This window comes from Anthonomus grandis, chromosome 5 (genome assembly GCF_022605725.1).
Source record: "Anthonomus grandis grandis chromosome 5, icAntGran1.3, whole genome shotgun sequence".
NCBI lineage: Eukaryota > Metazoa > Arthropoda > Insecta > Coleoptera > Curculionidae > Anthonomus > Anthonomus grandis.
Genome location: NC_065550.1, coordinates 24,875,905 through 24,897,654, shown reverse-complemented (window position 1 = coordinate 24,897,654; position 21,750 = coordinate 24,875,905). Strand labels below are relative to the sequence as shown.

The following is a 21,750-nucleotide window of genomic DNA, read 5'->3' as shown; positions in this document are numbered from 1 at the left end:
AATAACGAGATATATACGAGAAGATTTTATTTTAATTATTTACTATTGATAATTCTTAATAGGCAATTTAATTTATATTTGTTTAAGTTAATGATGATGCATAACTTAATTAGATGCGTTGCTCAATTTAATGAAGAAATTATGTGCAACTGTTTTTTTTTTAATTAAATGTAATGAATAAATAAGTAAAAAGTTTCATCAGTGCACTAAGATAAAAAAATTTTTATTATTAAGCTTTTTTTGTATTATGGAAAGAGTAGACTGATGAGTTTTGACTGGTATTAAGATTATCCAAAAAAAAGGAACAATATTTTATCTATTCTTATTATGAATTACTACTATTGGGCATGATTATCACCTTTAATTTCGCCTTGATAATGTATAATATCCATTGAAAACTGTTTCTTTCATTGTTTTGCTTGAGTTATTTGTCATTCGCAATTATAAAGAGGTAATTTGGCTCATATTATTCTATTTTTATTAAACTATTGTTTTTCCACATAAAAAATATTATATATCAACTGGCTTTTACTAGTTTTAAAATTGATAACAGGATAAACAAAAGCTGTTTTTCAAATTTATTTTATCACTTACTAGCCTTTTTTAGTATCGCAAAGTTTACTATAAAATAGATAAGTTATAACAATAGTGTGGATCATAAAAAGCAAGTGATTGGTTATCAGTTTATGACTGAATTTTGAGTAAAAAAAAATAATTATTTTCAATCTGAATATTACGCATATGTTTGTGTTGTATGAGTTTATGCTTGATCATAATATTTTAAAAATATAGGGGGTAACTAATTAAAAACCTCGTGACCTTAAAAAAAATTAATCGTCAACGGATGCTTAAATAGCTGTTTTGAAGATCAAAATTCCTTTAATCTAAAAAAGTGTTTAATGATTACTTGAAGATAAGATAAAGTCAATTTTTATGGAAAAAATGCCAAATTTTATTAATTTTGTTTTAGGTTGAATAAAGCATTTGTTTGTATTTTGATTTGGGTAATATGCTTTGCATTTACATGTAATAATACAAAGTTTAACTAATTGAAAAAAGTAATAATAATAATAATAATAATTACTTTTAACTTGTTCGATAATGAATAATTCAATTGAAAATAACTCGGTAACGAAACGAGATGGGAATAGAAACTACATTAGGTTTGTGCTTATCTCTTTATAATCAGCATTCAAATTTCTATGTCATGGTCCAAATATCATCAATCATTTAATAGTCAAAAAGTTTGGCAACCTTGCATCCGGTAAGATTAATAGACTCTAAATATCAATGAGACAAATTAAAGATGGCTGAAGATCGCTTGTGTGTACACAGTTTTGAGGTTATGTCCCGGTTTGTTTCTTAAAATTGGCAACACCGGTGTTGGTAGATCAGTGTAGCCGATAGTAAACGTTTGAAGAGTCAAATTCAGCTTAAATGGGAAAGCGTCGTTGCCACATGTCAACAACGCGTACATTTTGGGTTGTAGGCTTATATTATATTATAAATGTTTTGATAGACCCATATTAAAATAATATATGTCTGTCAAAATTATAAAAAATTACGGAATTACTCAACGAGTCTTAAAAAATCACAAGATAAAATTCAAATAGAAGGTATAACACTAGAACTTAGAGTTAAACATCATGTTCCTATATGAACACTTTTTACTGGAATGTACTTTATTCCAAGCTACTCCTATTAGGTTATTTAAGTTTGTTAAAACTTTCCTGTACAGCCCCAAAGTACCAATATCTTCATTTTTAAATCACATAGTACAGAAATATTTGATAAGTTTATATAAGCAATTCGGAGTGGTATTTGGCACAATTTGGTGGCACATTAATTTTGAACAGTTATAATTGCATAAAGGTTACTGCGGAAACATGACCTGATATATACACCCTAATAACATGTAATTAAAATGATAACTCATTTAATTTATAAGTAAATAAATATTGATAAAACCTGCATATAATTAAAGTTTTCCATTAACCTTTTTAAATCAGATATAAAACACCTAATTAACAACAGTTATATAATAATAATTGAACACAGATGCTAATTTATTACAACCATTATCTATATTATAACGATGAGTAAAAACGTTATAAAAATTGTGATAACAAAAACATAATCCGCCTCCTTGATTAATTGCCATATATATATAATAGTTTCCGGAATGAAAAATCACCAGCCTGCTTATTTAATTTGAATTGTTTTAAAGGTCAAGATGACGAGAATAGTTTAATTTAATTTTTTTTATTGGCAAGTAGTTATAATTAAATTACATCATTGATATGCAAGTTATGGATAAGATTGTTTTATAGGCTATGGTACGTCGATTATTTACTTTCTTCTATATATGAAGTAATTTTTTTTAACTTCATTGGTTTGTCACTACATATATACATATATCTCTATTGCTAATCAATAATAAATTACTATTATTAATAGTTTCTTATAAACTATTTTTAATTTAACACATTTTGGATTGTTTTGAGTTTATTGAGGTTCTAAAGGTAACTTTGATTAGGCTTGAGTGAATAGACTTATTTAATTTTTGTTTAATTTTTTATACTATTATTATAACTTGTATTAAGCTTTGTACTCCGGAAAACACTTAATAGATAACAACATTTATTTAAAATAGCTTTTTTCATTTTAGTGAACTGTTTGGTCCTTGTATCTATTTACTTATTATTAAAGACAATTTTAATATAATTTCTTTATAAAATATAGCAACAATTTCAATTAAGTTATGCATCGTTATAAACGATTATTACGAACTTATTGACAATTGTAAATAGCAATTAGTTTAAGCAAAACGATGAAAGGAATATTTCTTTTAATAAATGTGTAGATATGCTATTAATTTAGCAGAAAAATGTGGTTATGTAAATGTGATTTCCAAGGATTACGGTACCGGTTGACTTGTCATGATTTTTAATTTATTACATTTGATTTCCAGTGGTTCCCATGCGATTCTTAACGATTCCAGTACACTTATGGGGTATTATGTATAACCAAGTGGTTCCTAAAAATTTTCAATACTGATCATTTATAATAAGAGTAAATAAAATTACATATATCTTTATTTGGATAATCTTAAGGGCAGTTTAATACAAAAAACCCTTAATCAATGGTAAAAACAATTAAAAACAAACTTTTTTTATCTTACTAAACAGATTAGAACCTTTTACTTATTTATTAATTATTTTCCAGGTTAAAATTAAAATCTAATATTTCTTGAAAATTTGGCAACACATCCAATTAAGTTATGCATCACCATTGTTTTAATGATGATAATAAACCAAATTGCTTATTTAGTATTTCAAATATCAAGTAATTTAATTAAAACAATTGGTACTCTTTGTTTGATTTTAAATGATTACATGAAATTTTCAGTGATTTCGAGGAATTTATCGGATATTATCATACGATTCATCCTAGATTTGGACAAGCGTTGGATATTTCAGTACGAAAACACGTTTTTATCGCTGTAGTAGTACTTTTTCTATTAAGGTTGGAAACGAAGGAGTTATTTTCTTCTCGTTCAATGTGTGACGTTTCTCTGTGAAATTTCTCGTTAATTAAAAAAACCTTCGACTGAGTGAATAAGTTGTCGAAAGGCGCCTATGGTGATAATTCTCTATCGTGTGCATTTTTTCTAATAGTATAAATGGTTTTTTTAATGGCCGAGATACATAAAATGATTACTAGTGATTGATCTTGCAAAAGGTGACTTATAGCATTGAATGCTTCAACCAATGGAAAAAATTAATGGAGTGAGGGAAGGGGCGACAATTGAATATAGATTCATTTTTAAAATAAAACTTTCATAAGCAGTCTCTTTATTAGCCAGACAAGAAATAGACAAATATTCCAGTAGTAAAAGTCTCTTATAGAAACTTCTTCTATTTTCATATCCATGGATATTCATATAACTTTACTTCATTTTTAGAGCATACACCTCTGGCTAACTCAGATCTTGGGTGCAGAAATCAATGCAATGACTTAAAATAACAAATCTATGTTACGAGTTGGAAAGAAACTATCAACAACAGTGTTTCACTAGTCAATAGAATTCGACCCAAATTATACATAGACTAGCAGAGACGTGGCATATTGCATTTCCTTTTTAAGTGGCCAGCATAAGTGGAAAATCGACGAAGCATTGTCGTTCTTTCGCTTGTTATTGCATGGGTATTTCGGCTCTCAACAAGAATAGATTTTTACAAGTAGAATATTGATACATATTACTGTAAGTTTGATTAGAAGGTAGGTTTCTTTTAATAAAAGTCAGACATTGCAAGATGAATGTAACAATGTCGACAACAGTCCCGGTAAGCTAAACTTGTCATTGCCCTTATGCATCTGCGTTGTAAACTAAAGGTTTTTATCTCTATGATAAGCCAACAGCAAAATTTCCGTAGATAAGTTCTGGATAGGTTTATCTATAAATAGGAGCCAGTTGAATTATGTGTCTTTCCCAGGTGAGTCCAGAGTCAAAAACTATACCCAAATTCATCATGTACCTGATCTAATGAGTTTTTCGAACTGAAAAGTTCAGATGTTGAGTTTTGGCGCCATTTAAGCTTAATTTATTGGCTACAAACCATTGCTTCATTTTAATTTCCATTTTCTCCATACTGGTCATTATTCTTTTAGAAGCAGGATTGGCTTTTGATCATTGGCATCATCTGTGAAATATGGCAAATCATTTTCATATTCAAGCATTTTAGGAGACATATTAAAGTCGGTCATATAGGTATGACCTACCTGACAAAGGAAATGCTATCCGGGTGGAAGTTGTAGTACGATAGCTTAGTTAATAAAATTTCATATGGTACACAGTCAAATGCCTTGGTCAGGTCAAAGGATGAGGCATACTTGCTAACGATATTTTTGGCTTCTAAAACCAAACCGCCCGACTGTTGATTTTAAAGTTGTGGAATTCTATAAGTGACTTAAAGATCTTTGATAAGATTAGTAACAGTGAATTAGTATGTAAATAGTTGTTTGGGTTTGTCAGGTTTTTGGAATCATTTCTGATGTCTTCCTGGCACTTGACTTAATTCTTATTTTTTTTTAAATATTTTTAAAGGATTTGTTGTAATTGTTTGTATCTTCCAGGCATTCGACGTTATTTTTTTTATACGTTTGACGAATTTAAATTAATATTTTAATGTGATATATTTCCTTGCGATAATTTAACAAAGTGTTTTCCAGGTTTTTGGAATAAGTTCTTTTGTCTTTGTCTGCCCACGTATTTGACTTAATTTTTATTTTTTATATTGTCCTTATGTAAGGATTTAAACTTATTTTTGTATACTCTAGGCATTGGACGTGCATTTTTATGCCTTTCAGGAGTTTACAGTTTTAATTTATTCCAAGTTAATATCATATTTTGCCTTTCAGAAATGAAATATTTTTGATTATTAATATTATTATTATTATTATTACTATTTTTCTGTTTTAGCTCGCTGATAGCGATGTTGTCAATTTCATCGGCCTGAAGGCAAGATGAAATTTGCTATGGTAGATTTAGGCACTTTCGAACAATGTTCCATTTATTCAGTATAACAGATTTCTGTATATTGACAATCGTCCAGGAGGAAAGACCCAATGCGTTAAGGTTTTTGGAAAGTGTTAAAGGGGCAATTCCAGTGGATGAAATAACTAGAGGGAGTATATTATCTTGCCTCCACTGTTGTTTTATCTCGTGAGCTAGATCTGCGTATTTAGTAAGTTTAGTGTGTGTCGTTTCTAGGACATATTGGTATTTGGCACTACTATGTCAATTAGAAGATTATATCTGGTCTGTTTGAAGTCAGCGTCCTATCGGTCAAACCAGTTCTGTCCCAGTAGAGGCGAAAGTCGTCATTTTCAAGTACAGTTTCTGGTTTGTACTGGTAATAGGGGCAAGTTTTGCCAGTTCTTGATGAATAATTTTTGCCACACAGTTATGTCGGTGCAGATATTCGGCAGCTGATAGAGATGTGCATCCTGATGTTATATGTTGAATTGTCTCCGGTACGCGCAGGCATTTTCTACATCTTTTATTATTATTAATATTATTACTATTATTATTATTATTATTATTATTATTATTATTATTATTATTATTATTATTATTATTATTATTATTATTATTATTATTATTATTATTATTATTATTGCAATATTATACAAAGTTTTAAAACTCCAACTTAACAGAGTTAAAAGTCACTAATTCCAGTCTAGGTACTCTTTGAATGTGAATAAGGTAATGGTTATAACTTGTTTTTATACGCCAGGTCCAAATATGTGCAAACATTTAGCTAGATTTTGTGAGAAAAGAGATTCTTAGTTGAAATTTTGCCATCCAAATTTAGGGTTAGTTGATGATAGAGATCAAGATAGTCAAACTCATAAGGGAGAAATTTCAAGTTACAAATAGAAATGTTGTTTTTTGAAAACAAATCTAACTAGGTAATTTTTGATTCATTTTAAGAACACAAAGTTAATTTTTATTTATATAGTGACGTAACTACCAATTAGCTAGTTGTCAAAACTAACTAAGGTTATAAAACAACTCGATTTCAGAGTTGTCTGCAATAAAGCAGATTACTACTATATATATAAGTTTACATTTTATGACATCAACAAATGTATCCTATCATAATTTTCTGTTGTTTTAAAGTGATTTGGAAATTATCAAATTAGTAAAATACTTGATGATAAAACACAAAATTCTACACTATTGATTTTCGATATTGCTTGACGGATTTTTGAAGTGTTTTCTTAAAAATAGGGAATGTAAGTAGTTATTAAAACTGTCAAATTTTGACAAATAATATTTTTTTTCTATGCAACAAATTCACTCATTTATGAATCATTACTGAACAGATGCCATTTGACTCTTAGGCATATTCCCAATAATTCATAGAAATTTTTAAAATTAATATACCATCAATTAATGACAAAGAATCACCCTAAATTCTATTGTTCTTTCTAAAGAAAACGAGTGTGTAAAATTAAAGCGCGGTCCAAAGGAAACTTTTACTCATTTGCTAGTAAAATGTTAGATCATTTTGGTTCTCCTATAAAACAAATTACGTTCCGCTACTGTGAAAATAAATATTTTTAGGAAAACCTTATCCAGATCTTGTTTTCCGCCAATCTCCTCGCGTTCTGAGTTAAAGCAACATAAGTCTTATAGAAATTCAATCGGTTTTACGCCAAGAACCGAGCTCGGAAAAGCAAAATGGCCGTTCGGCACGCAAATCGCATTTCGTAAATATTTCTTGGCAATTACGGAGCAATCCATTCCACCGGCGGTTTTATTTTACCTACCCGTGATTAGCATTATAAACGGCCGCCGAGCCGGATTAAATCGAAAAGTCCTTTTCTTCTATATACATACACCGTTACACAGTTTCTATTCTCTGGCAAAGGCCCTTTTTAACTTTTACGTGCCGACATGCTTTATTGCGAGATTTTTAAATTTCGTTCGTACTTGATTTTTTTTTGTTCTCAATTCTAGGTTCAATTTCTTTAAATCCATTGATACCAAATTTGTAAAATTCCCATACCTTAGAAAAGAATTTTTTAATTAATTGTTGCTTTGCCCATTTTATTTAATTCTATTTGGTCCTTCGAGCCGCCTTTATTTTAAATTGTAAAACAAGACTGTCAAAGATACAGAAGATCAAAAGATTGAATGAAAAAGTGATCTATGTAACCTTTAATTAAAAGAAAACAGAGTCACTTTATATATTTTTTAATACAAATTGGTCCTTTGAGCAGGATTGGTAAGAAATCGAAATATTTTCGTTCAAAAAGATTTGTCATATTGACCTTCAAACAAGGACGTTATAGTAAAAATAACAGATAAGAAATATTAGTGGGAGCTTGAAATATTTTTTTTCAATTCAATGTTTAACTTTATCATTCTAAGATCATGTCACTATATTTTATTTCCCATTCATACTGACCCTGTTTCACCTGTCCTGATTTCAAATACTTTTAAACAATTTCTTTTCCAAAACCAAACGCCTATTCGTATAAACTAGGCCCATTACCTTGGCTAACTCCTAATATACTACAGTTACAATTAGTTATGAATATAAATTTACAAGATTGCGGTAAATCGTATGAAACCGATAAGAATTATTTTAAGGTAGTATCGATAATAATATCGACTTCTGTGTCGTTAATCTTTCAAAGCCCTCGGGCTGTCGGAAATTGGCTTGATTTAAAGCGGATTGACTTTAACACCTTTTCCGATCGGCCCAATAATTATGAAGTCCGCTTATTAAAATTAAATTACGATTTCTATCTATAGAATATAATGGATATGTCCACGATAATTGAAACTATTTAAAATACTTTTAACATTTACGAGATGAAGCACTACAGAAAACATAATTAATTTTAATTTTCATTTTATAAAGGAAAAGCGAAAAGAGCGCGCCTGGGGTATCTAAATTATGCCTTGCCAATTTCATTTTCCAGGTAAATATTCCCGGCGTAAATACCTTTTTACCTAAAATTTATCCATGGAAATTACCAGTTAATTTAATTAAATGTTTAGTCTGTTGTTCTGCGCTCAATATAGTTTACTTATTCAATTTTTAATTAAAAATTCTTTTTTAAATAAATTGTATAAAAAGGCAGCAATAATTCATTAAAAATACTTTTCTCGATGAGGGTTTTCAATTTAATTTCCAACTAAATAAATTGTTGCATCAGTGGATTTAAATAAAATGAATATGGGATATAAATGAGATGTAGGATTTATTGTTTAATGCTTTAAAAGCTTTCTATTATTAACGTAAACTGAATCTTTTGCTTCACGAATACTATTGCTAAGATTGAGGAGGCATTGAAAAAAATCAGAGACAAGCTGGGCCATAGCTTTCTTGACTTAAGGAAAACAAAATATATCCCTTTCAACCTAACAGAAAAATATCCTAAATTGACTCTCAATGTGAAAGTGGTCCTAAATTAAATATTTGCTTTCTGTATTTCTGGAATAAATTAGATTGAAAAAAAGACGTAGAATATATAGCTCAGAAAATAAGAAAGTTTATCTATACTGTTGTTTGAGGAACTACTGGTGGGATCATATTTTATTGCACGAAAATATAATGTATTTTAAAGGAAAAATGTATTCCACATAACGTCGCCTCAGAGTAACACTAGGGCATCTAACAGAAAAGCGATTTGAGATAACTGCATATTTGGTATCGCAAAGAATGCCTTTACTTGATGCAATACTACGATATGTCTTTAAAATATTCCCTAATTTAATATCTCGCATATCCTTGTGTTACATATGACCCAAAGTTAATTTCCGCCAAATCTTTATTTGCAATTATCTCGGAACTACTTTTTTTTACATATTACCAGACAAAACCTCAATATTCCAATGAGTGAATTGACTAGGAACTCTGTCATTTATTGAAGTATTAAGAATTTTAACCATGTCTTTGATTTGCTTCAAAAGATCTGTTGAATTACTCCTTAAAACTGAAGCATTTTATAGCTTACACCATGTGTGCAAGCTTTTGATCATGGTTTGTCGTTTTCTTCTTGTCAATTTTTAATTTTGTTTTTGGTGATAACTTTGAGTACTGTGCCATTATTTAGTAACTCTTTAAGTGATAAATGTTTTATCTAGTAGGAAGCTTTGTTCGCAAATATTTTGTACTTTATGATAATAAAGCATGTTTTGAGTTTATTTGACTTAACCGGAAATTTTTTTATAGTTTTCCTATAATCCATATTATAGGCGTTTCTAAGAACCACCCTGATCTGTGACTGTTATTTTAGTTATAAATGTTATTTTGTCAAAATGTATATTTCTTACATGCTTCGTAAGTATCCAAAAGTACGTACATTTTATAACAATATACGTACAAACATAAACTTGTACATAAAACGTGTGATGCTGTTTGAGTAATAAATGCTTTACAAACAAAGTTTAATATCGCAGAACCGAAACGGCCCAGCGCCAGCGCCAGTTTCCTAGGAAGTGACGACCGACGACGGTCAATTAAATTTACCTCTACGTCTACGAAACGGTAGCAGTAGTAGTAGTTCTATTGCATTTATTCTGTACAACGTACGGCGCAATTAGCTGTATGTATGTATATCGTAATTGCACATCGCGATTTTCGCTCATTGTTCTAGGCACGCCGCAATTTTGCTGTTTTACAACCTCCACAATTAATTCTTGTTGCCTAACAGATCATTATTTTTTTATTATATACAAGGTGTTTTATATTGTTTATTATTAAAGGCGTGGTCATTGGTGAAAGCAAGAACGTCATTTTGAATTATTTTGGAGATGCAGGGTGGTCAAAATAATGACCTGAAATAATTGTTCGATATGCAAGTGTGTTGCATTCTTGCAAAAGTAATTAAAAAACTTGTTAAATCTGGTATAGTGTCTGTAAGAAAATAAAAAATTATAAAAATGCTAAATGCTAAATTTTTAATCTATATTATGTAAGGTGGAAAGAATGGTTATAAATAAGTGCTATTGCGGTTTTAAATATTCCAATGGAATACTCTCTACATAAGAGTCTAAATATGGATTTTATTCTAATTACTAAAAGACCTTTTTATTTTTTTATTTCGAACACCCCATTTCTCTAAAGTATGTAAGTGAAGCTTCAGGTGAACGTATTTAGTTTTAAGTGAAAATCATGTTCTAAATCCTTTAGCTCTTAATATTTAAGAATTAATTAGTTCATAACTATTAATCACTAATATTAATTTTTTACCTTTTTTCTAATCTTTTAATTTGATTTTCTTCTTTTTTGAATTGAATTGTCTTTATCTTAATTAAATCAGTAAATTCAAAATAAAAAGGAGTTATCTAAGCGTTCTTAAAATTACGTAAATACTATTCAAAGAACAAAATTTTGAATTGTCAAACTACACTTGATAACTTGAATATGATGTGGTAAAATAAAAAAAATAATTATCTGAAAACATCTGAAAATCAATATGCTTAAATTAATGAATAGTTTCCCTTTTTAAATCAAAATTTTTACTTTAAAAATTAAGAAATAAAACAAAAACGATGAGTTTATAAATTATTAAATACAACATGGTCCTTCGAGCCATAATAAATTACTTTTGAATTATCCTGCTTTTGTAATTAATTTTTAAAATAGGAAAGAATCAATAAATCCATCAATATCGTTTTTCGAGTTAGACTGGCATCATATTCTGATGTACTAAGTCAAATGTCTACTGATCTTAAAGAGGAAACTGGACAAAACAAGATGACGTTTAATGAAAATTTCTGTTTTGACTCATTCGATTAAAAAAGAAGAAACAAGTGGGTTCGTATACTACGAAATACATTGTGGTTCTTCGAGCCGGATTGACACCAAATCGTTTTATAATAAATTACATTTCGTAGCCTAATTTTTTTAGTTTTTTAAGTCTTTAGTTTCTGATAAATTAAATTTTTCTGTGTCTTTAGTGTCTACTGATGTTAAGTTGTAGTTCGAGTCGAATCGTTACACAATGAATAAATTATGCAGCCTCCACCTAATTTTTTCTATATAATCGAAAAATTCATCAATCAGTCCTTCAAATTGGATTAGAATCTAAGCATATTTCAGATTGTTCCACAAGAGACGGTAAATATGGCGTAATCAATTTTCAGATTTCATATAAAAAATTAATAAAAGTTTCTATAGCGTGGTCCTTTGAGCCATTACTGGCAAGGCTGGTTTTTCATATTGAACTTTAAAACAGGAAATAATCTATAAATATATCAATTCTAATTGAATCCAATAAATATGGTCCTCTGAGTCGTCTGGCTTCAAATTCTGTACAAATTGCAGCAATAAATTTAACCTCCATTAATTTTTTAATTAATTTTCTCAAACCAAGAAACATGTTTATAAATTATTAAAACTAATATGGTCTATTAAGTCGAATTGATTTTAAAGCGTTATACTATAAAATGCATTTCTTAGGATCCATTTTTCGTTCTATAAATGTGTAAAATAAGAAACAATCGATAAATCCATTAATATCGTTCTTCGAGTCGGACTGGTTTCATATTCAGATTTAATAAATCAAATGTCCTTCTGCGTCTTTGAATGAGTGTCTGACTGATTTATACTTAATAACTGATATTTTTTAATGAAAATTTCCATTTTTCCTCTTAAATTAAAAACGAAAAACAATAAAAGAATACTATTGATACATCATGGTCCTTCGAGCTGGATTAACAAGATATCGTTACACAATAAATAAATTACGCAGCCTCCACTTAATTTTTTCTATATAATCGAAAAACTCATCAATATAGTCCTTCAAATCGGATTATAATCTGAACATATTTCGGATTGTTTCATGAGAGACCGGAACTATTAATGTACTTAATCAATTTTCAGTTTTCACATTGAAAGGTAATAAAACTAGTAAGTTTGTATAGCCTGCTCCTTTGAGCCATTATTGGCAACAAATCGTAAGACAATAAATTATTTCTCTACTCACGTTTTTCATATTGAACTTTAAAATAATAAATAATTTATAAATCTATCAATTCTTGGTGAATCCAATAAATATGGTACTCCCAGTCATCCTGGCTTCAAATTCTGTACAAATTACAACGATAAATAAAACATAATTTTCTTTTGAATTTTGGGTCCTTAAACCAAGAAACACTTCGGGTTGATTTTAAGTGTTATATTATAAATTGCATTTCTCAGGCTCCACTTACTTTTCTTATTATAAGTTTCAAGTTCAAAAACCAGGAAAATAATTATAAAAGGAGAAAACGTAACAGAATAAATTTAATTTCCTATCATTTGTTTATATAGACCTTTAAATTAGAAAGTAATCTATAAACGTATTAATATGATCATTCGAGCCTTAATATCCTACTAATCTAATTCGAGATCTTCGTAAATCCATGTTTAACATCTCTTTGATATGAATATTCCTCGTATTTCTTCTTATATGACAACTTGTATATAATATCCTTTCGTAAATTACATAAAGTATAAATACACATTAGAAAACTGACTGTTTATATATAGTTGTCCCACATCTTCTTGTTTTCCCGAAAAACTAAATATAACCAGAAGTTCGAAAATTGTATGAATAACGATAATTTCGCGAAGCATAAACTAATTATTACTACATTCTAAAAAGCACGGGCGTCTGCAATGCTATGGCGTTTCCTAAAAGTGAAAATTGCCGCTAATAGTTAGGCAACAATTATTATTAATAATTGTAAGTTAATGTATTATTAAAAGAATGGTATATAATGAAATCATGGTAATTATGTAAAGGTAATATGGATTTAATTAAGTTTTAAAGTGCATTGGATTAGATACAGGTATTAAAAATAATAATGATGAATAATTTTGAACTTTTATACTTTTCGGACCGAGTTTTTGACAAATAACATGTCACAAAAAAACTGTATTTTTTTAAATTACTTTCAGGTTGTCAGTTTTATTAGCTTTACTAGGACTGTAGTTATTGCTTTTAAACATCATCTTATTTTAAAAAAGATGATGAAATGAAATGAAATTTTGATCTTTTTAATTTATTTTTTCAATGAATTTTAGAAAGAAAAGCTAATATGGTCTTTTGAACTGGGTCGGCATTATTTTATATTAGTTGAATAATTTTACAAACAAATACATTTCTCAATTTCTCAGCCTTTACTAGCGGTGCTAACTTTAATCTCGGTTATAGGACGTCAAGGATTTTTTTTTCAAAAATCAGTATCTAATCTCTATCTATCTGTAATTGATCTTTTTTCAAGAAATTTCACTTTTTTTTACCTAATTTTAAAATAAAAAAACAATGACGTCGGTATATATTCTACTCTCTACGACCAATGGGAGGCCACCCAAAAGGTAGAGAGATATAAATGGAATTTCTATAGAAAGGAAATAGAGAATTTCCATATATATTTCGATTAAACAGACCCTTAGATCTGCTAAAGGATAAGAAGAAAAACAGTGATCCCTCTAAAATCAGTTTTTTTATTCCAAACATTGGCAAAAAGTGCAAAGCGGCTATTCTTCCCCTCTTAATAATAATATGGTCCTACGAGCCGGAGTATGTAGATATAATCGTTATTTGCAGATATAATCAGTTGTTTATGAAAATGCAGTATAAAAATACAAAAGAAGAATACGAGGCATTGCAAGGATTTTCTTTTAAAGTATTTTTATAAATAAAGTTTTTCTCTGTCAAGTAAGCTTTAAATTAATTTGATTTTATATTAAAATTAGGAAAATTAATGATGGTATAATTTTAAAACAATAAGAATAAGAAGCGAGTTTTTTTATATTTTGTTATCAATTTTGTCAATATGAATCAAGTTATTTCTATTTAAACGAAGACAGTGTGGAGGAATTATTGCTAAGCATCATTAAAAATGTCCTTAATTTAAATGGAAATCTGTAAAAATTGGAAGATTTGCTTTGTGGTGGGCGTTCACAAGAGCGATTTTAGTACATATTTTAAATTGTATAAAATTTTATCAACATCTCTTACCCTTTATTAATTTTTAAAAATTGTACAAAAAACGACTTAAGTGTGAGGCTACGTAACATCAAGTTTCAAGCAATGAACATTTTTCACTCACAATTATCTTTCCTCTCACAATTTTAATAATTTACTTAAGACGTTTTAGGATATTCTTGGAGCTCACCAAGAATTTCCTGAACTGATATACAAATTTTGACAAGAGCAATATTTGTATTGAGGTGCGTACCGTCTGACCAGACAAAGTCGTTTTTAGTATAAAATTTTTCATGCACACATGTTTTATTAGGATTTTTTACTACCTGCTATCTAAAGTTGTACATTGAGAATTGTACAAAAAAATCATGCGTAGCCTCTACTGTCAAAACTGTCTTCTACAAACTCTATTTGAGATACAAGTAGCCGCCAGGAAAACTTTGTGAGATACAGAACTTTTTTCAATGCATTGACTAGTAGAGCCTGATAATTGGCAATAGAAGTTGTGTGTCTTAAAAATTTAATATCTCAAGAATTGCCGAACCAAACTGAAAGAAATTAGTTGTAAAATGCATGGGAATAAATGAATGCCTGTCTAAAAAATTTAATATCTCAAAGACTACCAAACTAAAACTGAATAAAACTTACTGTTAAATATTGAGAAAACAGTCTTCTACAAACTCTCTTTGAGGTACCAGTAGCCGCCACGAAAACTTTATGAGATCTAGAACATTCTTTAATGCCTTAACTAGTAGAGAGAGATAATTGACGATAGAGATTATGTATGTCTAAACATTCAGTTTTTATCTATACCTAAGTTTTTTATTTTCTAAAAGTACTGGAATTCCGTTGTTATTAATAGAGATACAAAATAATTCTGTTCTTAATTTTTTATGTTTTTTAATTATAAGAATTTCTGACTTTAAGGTATTTAGGTCTAAATTGGGATTTTCAGCAAAAGCAAATTTTGCCACAACATCCGAGCCCTTCTTTAGATATACAGGCATATAAGTTGAGGATCATCTGCAAACCGTTTAATTTTACAAAATTTAATGTAATTACACATATTTGCTACATAGTGGTAAAAAAAGGTGGTCAAAGTACTGTAGGTACCCTTGTGGAACGCTTTTTTTTCTCATTTTTTAAATACGCATTTGATCGGCTGTTACAACGCAGCTCTGTAAATCTTAGTCCTCTATTCAGCTCTCTTTCAATAATAATACAAATAATAATAATAATAATATGTCTTAATTTTATATAAAAAACAGTGTAGGAAACAAATAAGAAATGGGTGGCATCGTTTGATTTAATCGTTTCTCCATGTAACCACCCCATCTATACCAGAATATATGAATAGTTCCAAAAAATAATAAGTGTTTTAAGCAAATATAAAGTATTTTAAAAAAAGTAAAAACTAAAAAATAATAACAAAAAGTATATTAAACAAGAAATAATTATTTTTGGTATGATTTATAAAAAACGATTTTTAGAATAGACCAGTTCTGTCTTTACTTATTCGATAGACAAATCTAGAGCGAATCTAGGCGAATATGAACATCTGATCCCTTAACCATCTCAGAATATAAATATGATCTGACATAATTAAACTTTCAGAAAGAAAAACGAACACAGGCATTATAGTGGAGAGAATAAGCCACAATCACACAATCTTAATTTTATGTTAGTACTAAGAAGACCCTTGCTTAAATATCGATTTTTCACTTTGCAGTATAACGTTTGGACCAACAGTTAGTATCTACATCAGAAGCAGTTCATTATGAGACCCAGGTTTTATGACCCCAAATCAAGATTAAAATTTACATAATTTCTGAAAGTTCTAAACGTTGATTCAGGTTTTTAAAGAACATTCGATAAATGATCCGATATGTGATCCATTGGGAAACTGTGCTGTATTCATTAAAAAAAATTCTAATAGGAGAAATTGCCTTGTCCATAAATCATTTTTACGGTTACAAAGTTTATTACTATTCTTTACTACCTGCTATGCCAAGTTTTACTTTAAAAATTATAAAAAAAATACACTATTCGTGGCCATAAAATTCTAATATTAATTCAATTTGTAACATTTCAATGCAAACTTAATCTAGAGAAATAAATATTCATTATTTTCAACTGGAGATAATTTTTTCCCTCATATGTAAAAAATCCCATAAGAAGGCATTTATCAAGGAATTACAGCGGTAGTTGGTTTGCATTAATGGAAAATTATCAAAAGCATATATTATTTACGTCATATTCTTTAGTGACGGCAGACAAAAAGTCACTGTCAACGAAAGTTTTCAGACCAGAAGATGTCATTTTTAACCATTCTATTCTGTTAATATTTTCGGTTTAATATTTAAATTTGCTTGATTTGAGTTCTCAATTAATTCGGGAAATATTCAAATAAATTATATTCGTGCATAAAAATACTCAGTTAATTATTTCATCCAACCTGTTTTTTTTACGAATTACAATGGTTTGTTTTTATATTTTTGCTTTAAATAATAAATCAACTCCTGAAATTATTAAAAAAACGCATTTCACTCGAAACTTAACGGTCATTTTTGAGGTTTAAGTCTTCCGAAATATGCGTATAACTTTTTTGATATAGAAAATGATATGCTATCTATTGGGACATACAAAGTGTCTTATCTAAAAAAAGATTATTTTGTAATTGTGTAATAACTTAAAAGTGTGGCGTTTAATTATTTTTCTGTATCTCTACTACGTTAATCAGAAGAAGAAATTCGTCAAATTTGCTAATTAACGGTCCTAGAATTTTGAAGAATAAAGAAGTGTACGCTAGTGCAGACGTTAATTTCAGGCACCCCGAAGGTATGTAATTAAAAATATAAATATTATATAGGTATAAATTCCTTTTTTGGGAAAAAATACCCGAATTTACCAAAACTCATTTTAAATACACCAACAATACTTTAAAAATGATAAAAATTGACCAAAAAGTAACGAAAAATACCAAAAATTAGCCATAGAAAGTGCAACAAAAAACTTATAAGTAAGAATACTAAAAATATCTTTTTTTTCCAGACATCACCGATATAAAAATTGAAATTAACAAAAAGGGGGAAATAACTTCAAACAAAAGTCACTGACAAAGCCATACGATTACTAAAATATCAATATAAAATTAAAATAGAATTTACTAAGCTCCCTATTACTAATTACATGATTATTGCCTAAATTTTAAAATGAAATATATAAGATAAATAAAAGTATATCACCGTCTATTATTCTTGCTAAAAATGTAAAAAATTGCACTTAAAGCAAGTAAATAAATCATTATTTTCCCTTAACAAATCTATTAAAAAAACATCCCTCGTTGCGGAATTGCAATTAACGCAGTTATTTAAAGCCCTGGAAATAATTTTTAGTTATACGATTTTAAATTGCAATTAAACCTATATATAAAATTGATGAAAAGAGCATTCTAGGTATTTAGAGAATTTATTGCTTGCCAATTTAATTTTGCAGGTAAATATTGGCGAGCTGCAATTTTTTTATAAAAAAATCTATATAGAGATATAGTATATTTTAATTAACTTTTTGAATCGAATTAGAAGATAAAAATATGAACAAAATATAATTGAAGAAAGCGATGAAATCATAGATAAACGCCCCAATACAAGTATTTTAGAAGAAAATGGAAATACATAGTCACTTTTATGCTTTAATCCGACAGTAATTTAAAAATTAGAAAAGCTAAATCTTCCTCGAACCTCAAAGGATCTTCGGTATAATCAGATTGCGAAAAAGTTTCCCCGGGCATAATAATGCGCGCGCGCGCTAAGGACATTTGTCTAGATCGAAAAAGCCGTGAAGTGTTCAGGCACACTTATTAAACCCTTAAATCTAAATTCTTTCACAACTGATCAAGTCCTAAAACTTGCACGACATTTATTACAAGCCACCCTTCCAGTAAATCACCGCTTTTTTTCCTCCCTTGTCCCGCTTCGTTGCTGTAACGCTCACACCGAACCGGGAGGCGTCTCAAAAATTACCCAGAAATTAATTTTATTTTGCGTGTTACCTAGAGCCACTTTTTTATGTATTTTATTGCATATTTTTATGGAAAATGAAAATGGGCAATTTAGCAGTAATTGACGAAAAACAAATTAAAAATTGTTGGTCTCTTAGAGAAGAATGGATGAGATTTTTGAATTTAGCATTAACTTTTTGTTGCTAAATTGGTGCTTTTGGTAATCATAATTCTGGATTTTTTCGAGGCTAATTCCTAGAAATATCTGCAAAAAAGACACTCTTTTCCGGTAGGTATGTGTTTCCGTGCGTTTCTATCTTGTGCTAAATGTATCGTGCATTCAGTGACCCGTCATTTCTTTTAATTTCATTGGAGACCATCGTCTAGATTCTTTGGTTTAGTTGACGCTTTTTGCTTTTTAGTTCTTGTAGAACAAAAGCTTTGGTCTGTGTAAGGATTCGTATATACACCCATAATTCGAAGGCTTCAATTTTTTTTGATCTGTTTTCTTTACTGCTATCTTTCAGGAGTAAACAGCAATTGAGAAAATCAAGGAATTGACCAGTATACCCTTCACTGTTTTTGTAATGATTTTATTTTTCTCTTCCTGAATCTTCTTTTTATCCTCTGATCCTCCATCTTTGGTTATCAACGATCCCAGGTATAATAACTTGTCCATCACATCATATCTCGCTACATTTCTGATATTAGATGGGTCATTGGATCGATCCATGATCATTACTTTGGTTTTTATTTTGTTGATTTTTAAACCCTATTCTCTACTATAGTTCATCAGTTTGTTCTTTGTTTGCTGCAATAATCAAGGTATCGTCCGCATTACTCAGGTTACTAATTTTTCTTCCTTCAATTGACATTCCACCTCCTCAGTCATCAAGGACCTGTCTCATGATGTATTCGCTATATATGTTGTAAAGGCGGCCTCTATCTTTAAAGCTCCGGACATTGTTTATCCTGTTTTACTCTTGGCATTATTGTGCAGGTAGAGCCTCTTAATTAAAAATATCAGATACTTGTGAATACCCATTTCACCCATCACTCTCCACAGAAGTGACCAGTTCAAAGAGTCGAACGCTTTCGTATAGTCCACGAAGCACAAATATGATTTTAAGTGGTATTCCCTCGCTTTTTCAATCTGTCGGGTATTGAGTAGCTGCTTCCGTGTACTTTTACCTGGTATGAACCCTCCCTGTTCATCTGAGGAATAGTCTGAATATTATTAGTTGGATGGAGACCTTCTTTACCAAAATAGATTCCGTACAGAATATTGGAGATAAAAATATGATAGAGTTGATCATGTGACAATAATAGTGCTAAAAATGTGAAGACGATTAAATAGATAATAGATGAAAGAATAAGAAAAAGTCAATTAATAAAAAAAGAAACAAACTGAGAAGAATAAGGGAGATACAGAAGAAAATGAAAATAGAAATAATAAAAATAATTAAAAGAATAAATGGTGTACTTTTCATTGCTTGTCGTAAAAAACATAAACTTAAGCATAGCTCGATAGTATAGCTCTTATTCATTATCAATTACAACACAGTTTTATTAGTCACTTAATTCTCATGAACACATACCAACTGTTCTCGATTAGGCTCATCATCATTCTTTATTATTCTCGAGAAAAATCCTGAGCTGGTGATATCACTTTACAATATACTGAGTTAGACAGTGTCCAATCCTTACAGTTTGCCACTTTTGAATGTTGTATTCATAAGCTTCATTGAATCTAATAAATTTTCTTCCCTTGTATTATAAATAAGTTCCATGGTATTTACTATGGAATTTGTAATGGGTAATTTAATATTGATTTTATCAGCAATAATTTGGTCTCCAGATGCTACTAGGTTTGATGGATATTTAATATTACTTCTTCTTATACTGGATCGTTCTAGATATTCTTCAATTATTGTCAATGCAATGCTACTATTTTCTTAAACAATAATTTAATATGTAACTTTAGAATCTACTGATCGACATCGCATTAAGTTTAACCACAATATCTAATGCAAAATGTGTATTACTCCATGTTTTAGTATTTTTAACTAAGGAAGAGCAGTTACTGATCAGCCCTGTGTTATAGTGCGAGGTGTTAAAAAAACTTCTCTGGTAACTCGACCAAAACATTTGAAAGACAATTTGAAGGTTTTTTTTTTGATTTTTCATAATAATTGAAAATAAAATTTGAACCTATCTTAAGGTAACCTCTTCCAGTTTCAAGGTTAAACCACCACTGCAAATGTATTTTTTACGGTTTCATGCATCTAATGTAAAATAATTATACCTTTAATGTAAAATGAGAAGAATCCTGGAGTACTGAAACCTTTAATGTAGATGTCAATTAAAACAGGTATTACCACTTCACTGGAACACTTTATTTACTTTTTGACACGTGTTTCGCTAACGATAATTATCTTGAGATAACTAAAAATTTGTAATTAAAGTATTTTGGGAAAAGGCTAAAATTGTTTTTCGTTTAAATAAGAGCTCCTAAATTAGTTTTTTTTTTTTAATTTTATTGCACAGATAAATTAATTTACTAATAATTAATTAAAACATATTTTCAGTGTCTGTATTATAAATATTTAAGTTGTTGTTCTATTGTCCACTAAAAATGTTTTAATTTTTTATCTTACTTTTACGTCCTTTTTAAAATTAAAAATTAAATTTTACAACACGATAACCAAGTGGTGGTCCTAAGTTCCACAACAATCATATTGTACTAATCTCACCGTAAACTTAATTTTTGAAAAAACTCAAAATTCAACTAGAACTCCACAAATTCATACAATAATTATAAATTTTTAATTCAACTATTGTAATAATATAATTATAAATTCCAAATACTCAAAAGAAATTGAAATATTTGGTGTAGGTTTCAAACAAATGACTGCTTCACCAAAAATCTTGACACGCATTTCGTTAATGATCTTCAGGACAATATTGAAACTGCCTTAAGTCTTAATTGTTGCCATTGTTATTAAAAAACGAAGCATCAAACCTGTTTTTTTAACATGCCTAAAAACCTAATTCTTTTCTTAATTTTTATTAAAAGTCTAGCATATTAAGTAAACCTAAAAGATTGTCAAATTAAACAGATAGTTTCGATTACGAAATTGTTTTACCACTGCGTACTACCACACACGTGTTTCGCTAACGATGTTAGCAAAACAGTTTTAATCTTTTCCCGAAGATGCTAACATCGTTAGCGAAACACGTCTCGAGAG

At 29.1% G+C, this 21,750-nt stretch overlaps 1 protein-coding gene across 7 annotated transcripts in view; it reads left to right on the top strand.

The window, feature by feature from the left end:
* LOC126736849 (transcriptional enhancer factor TEF-1) overlaps window positions 1-21,750 on the top strand; it is a 166,326-nt gene that overhangs the window by 68,941 nt on the left and 75,635 nt on the right. The window lies entirely within an intron of this gene.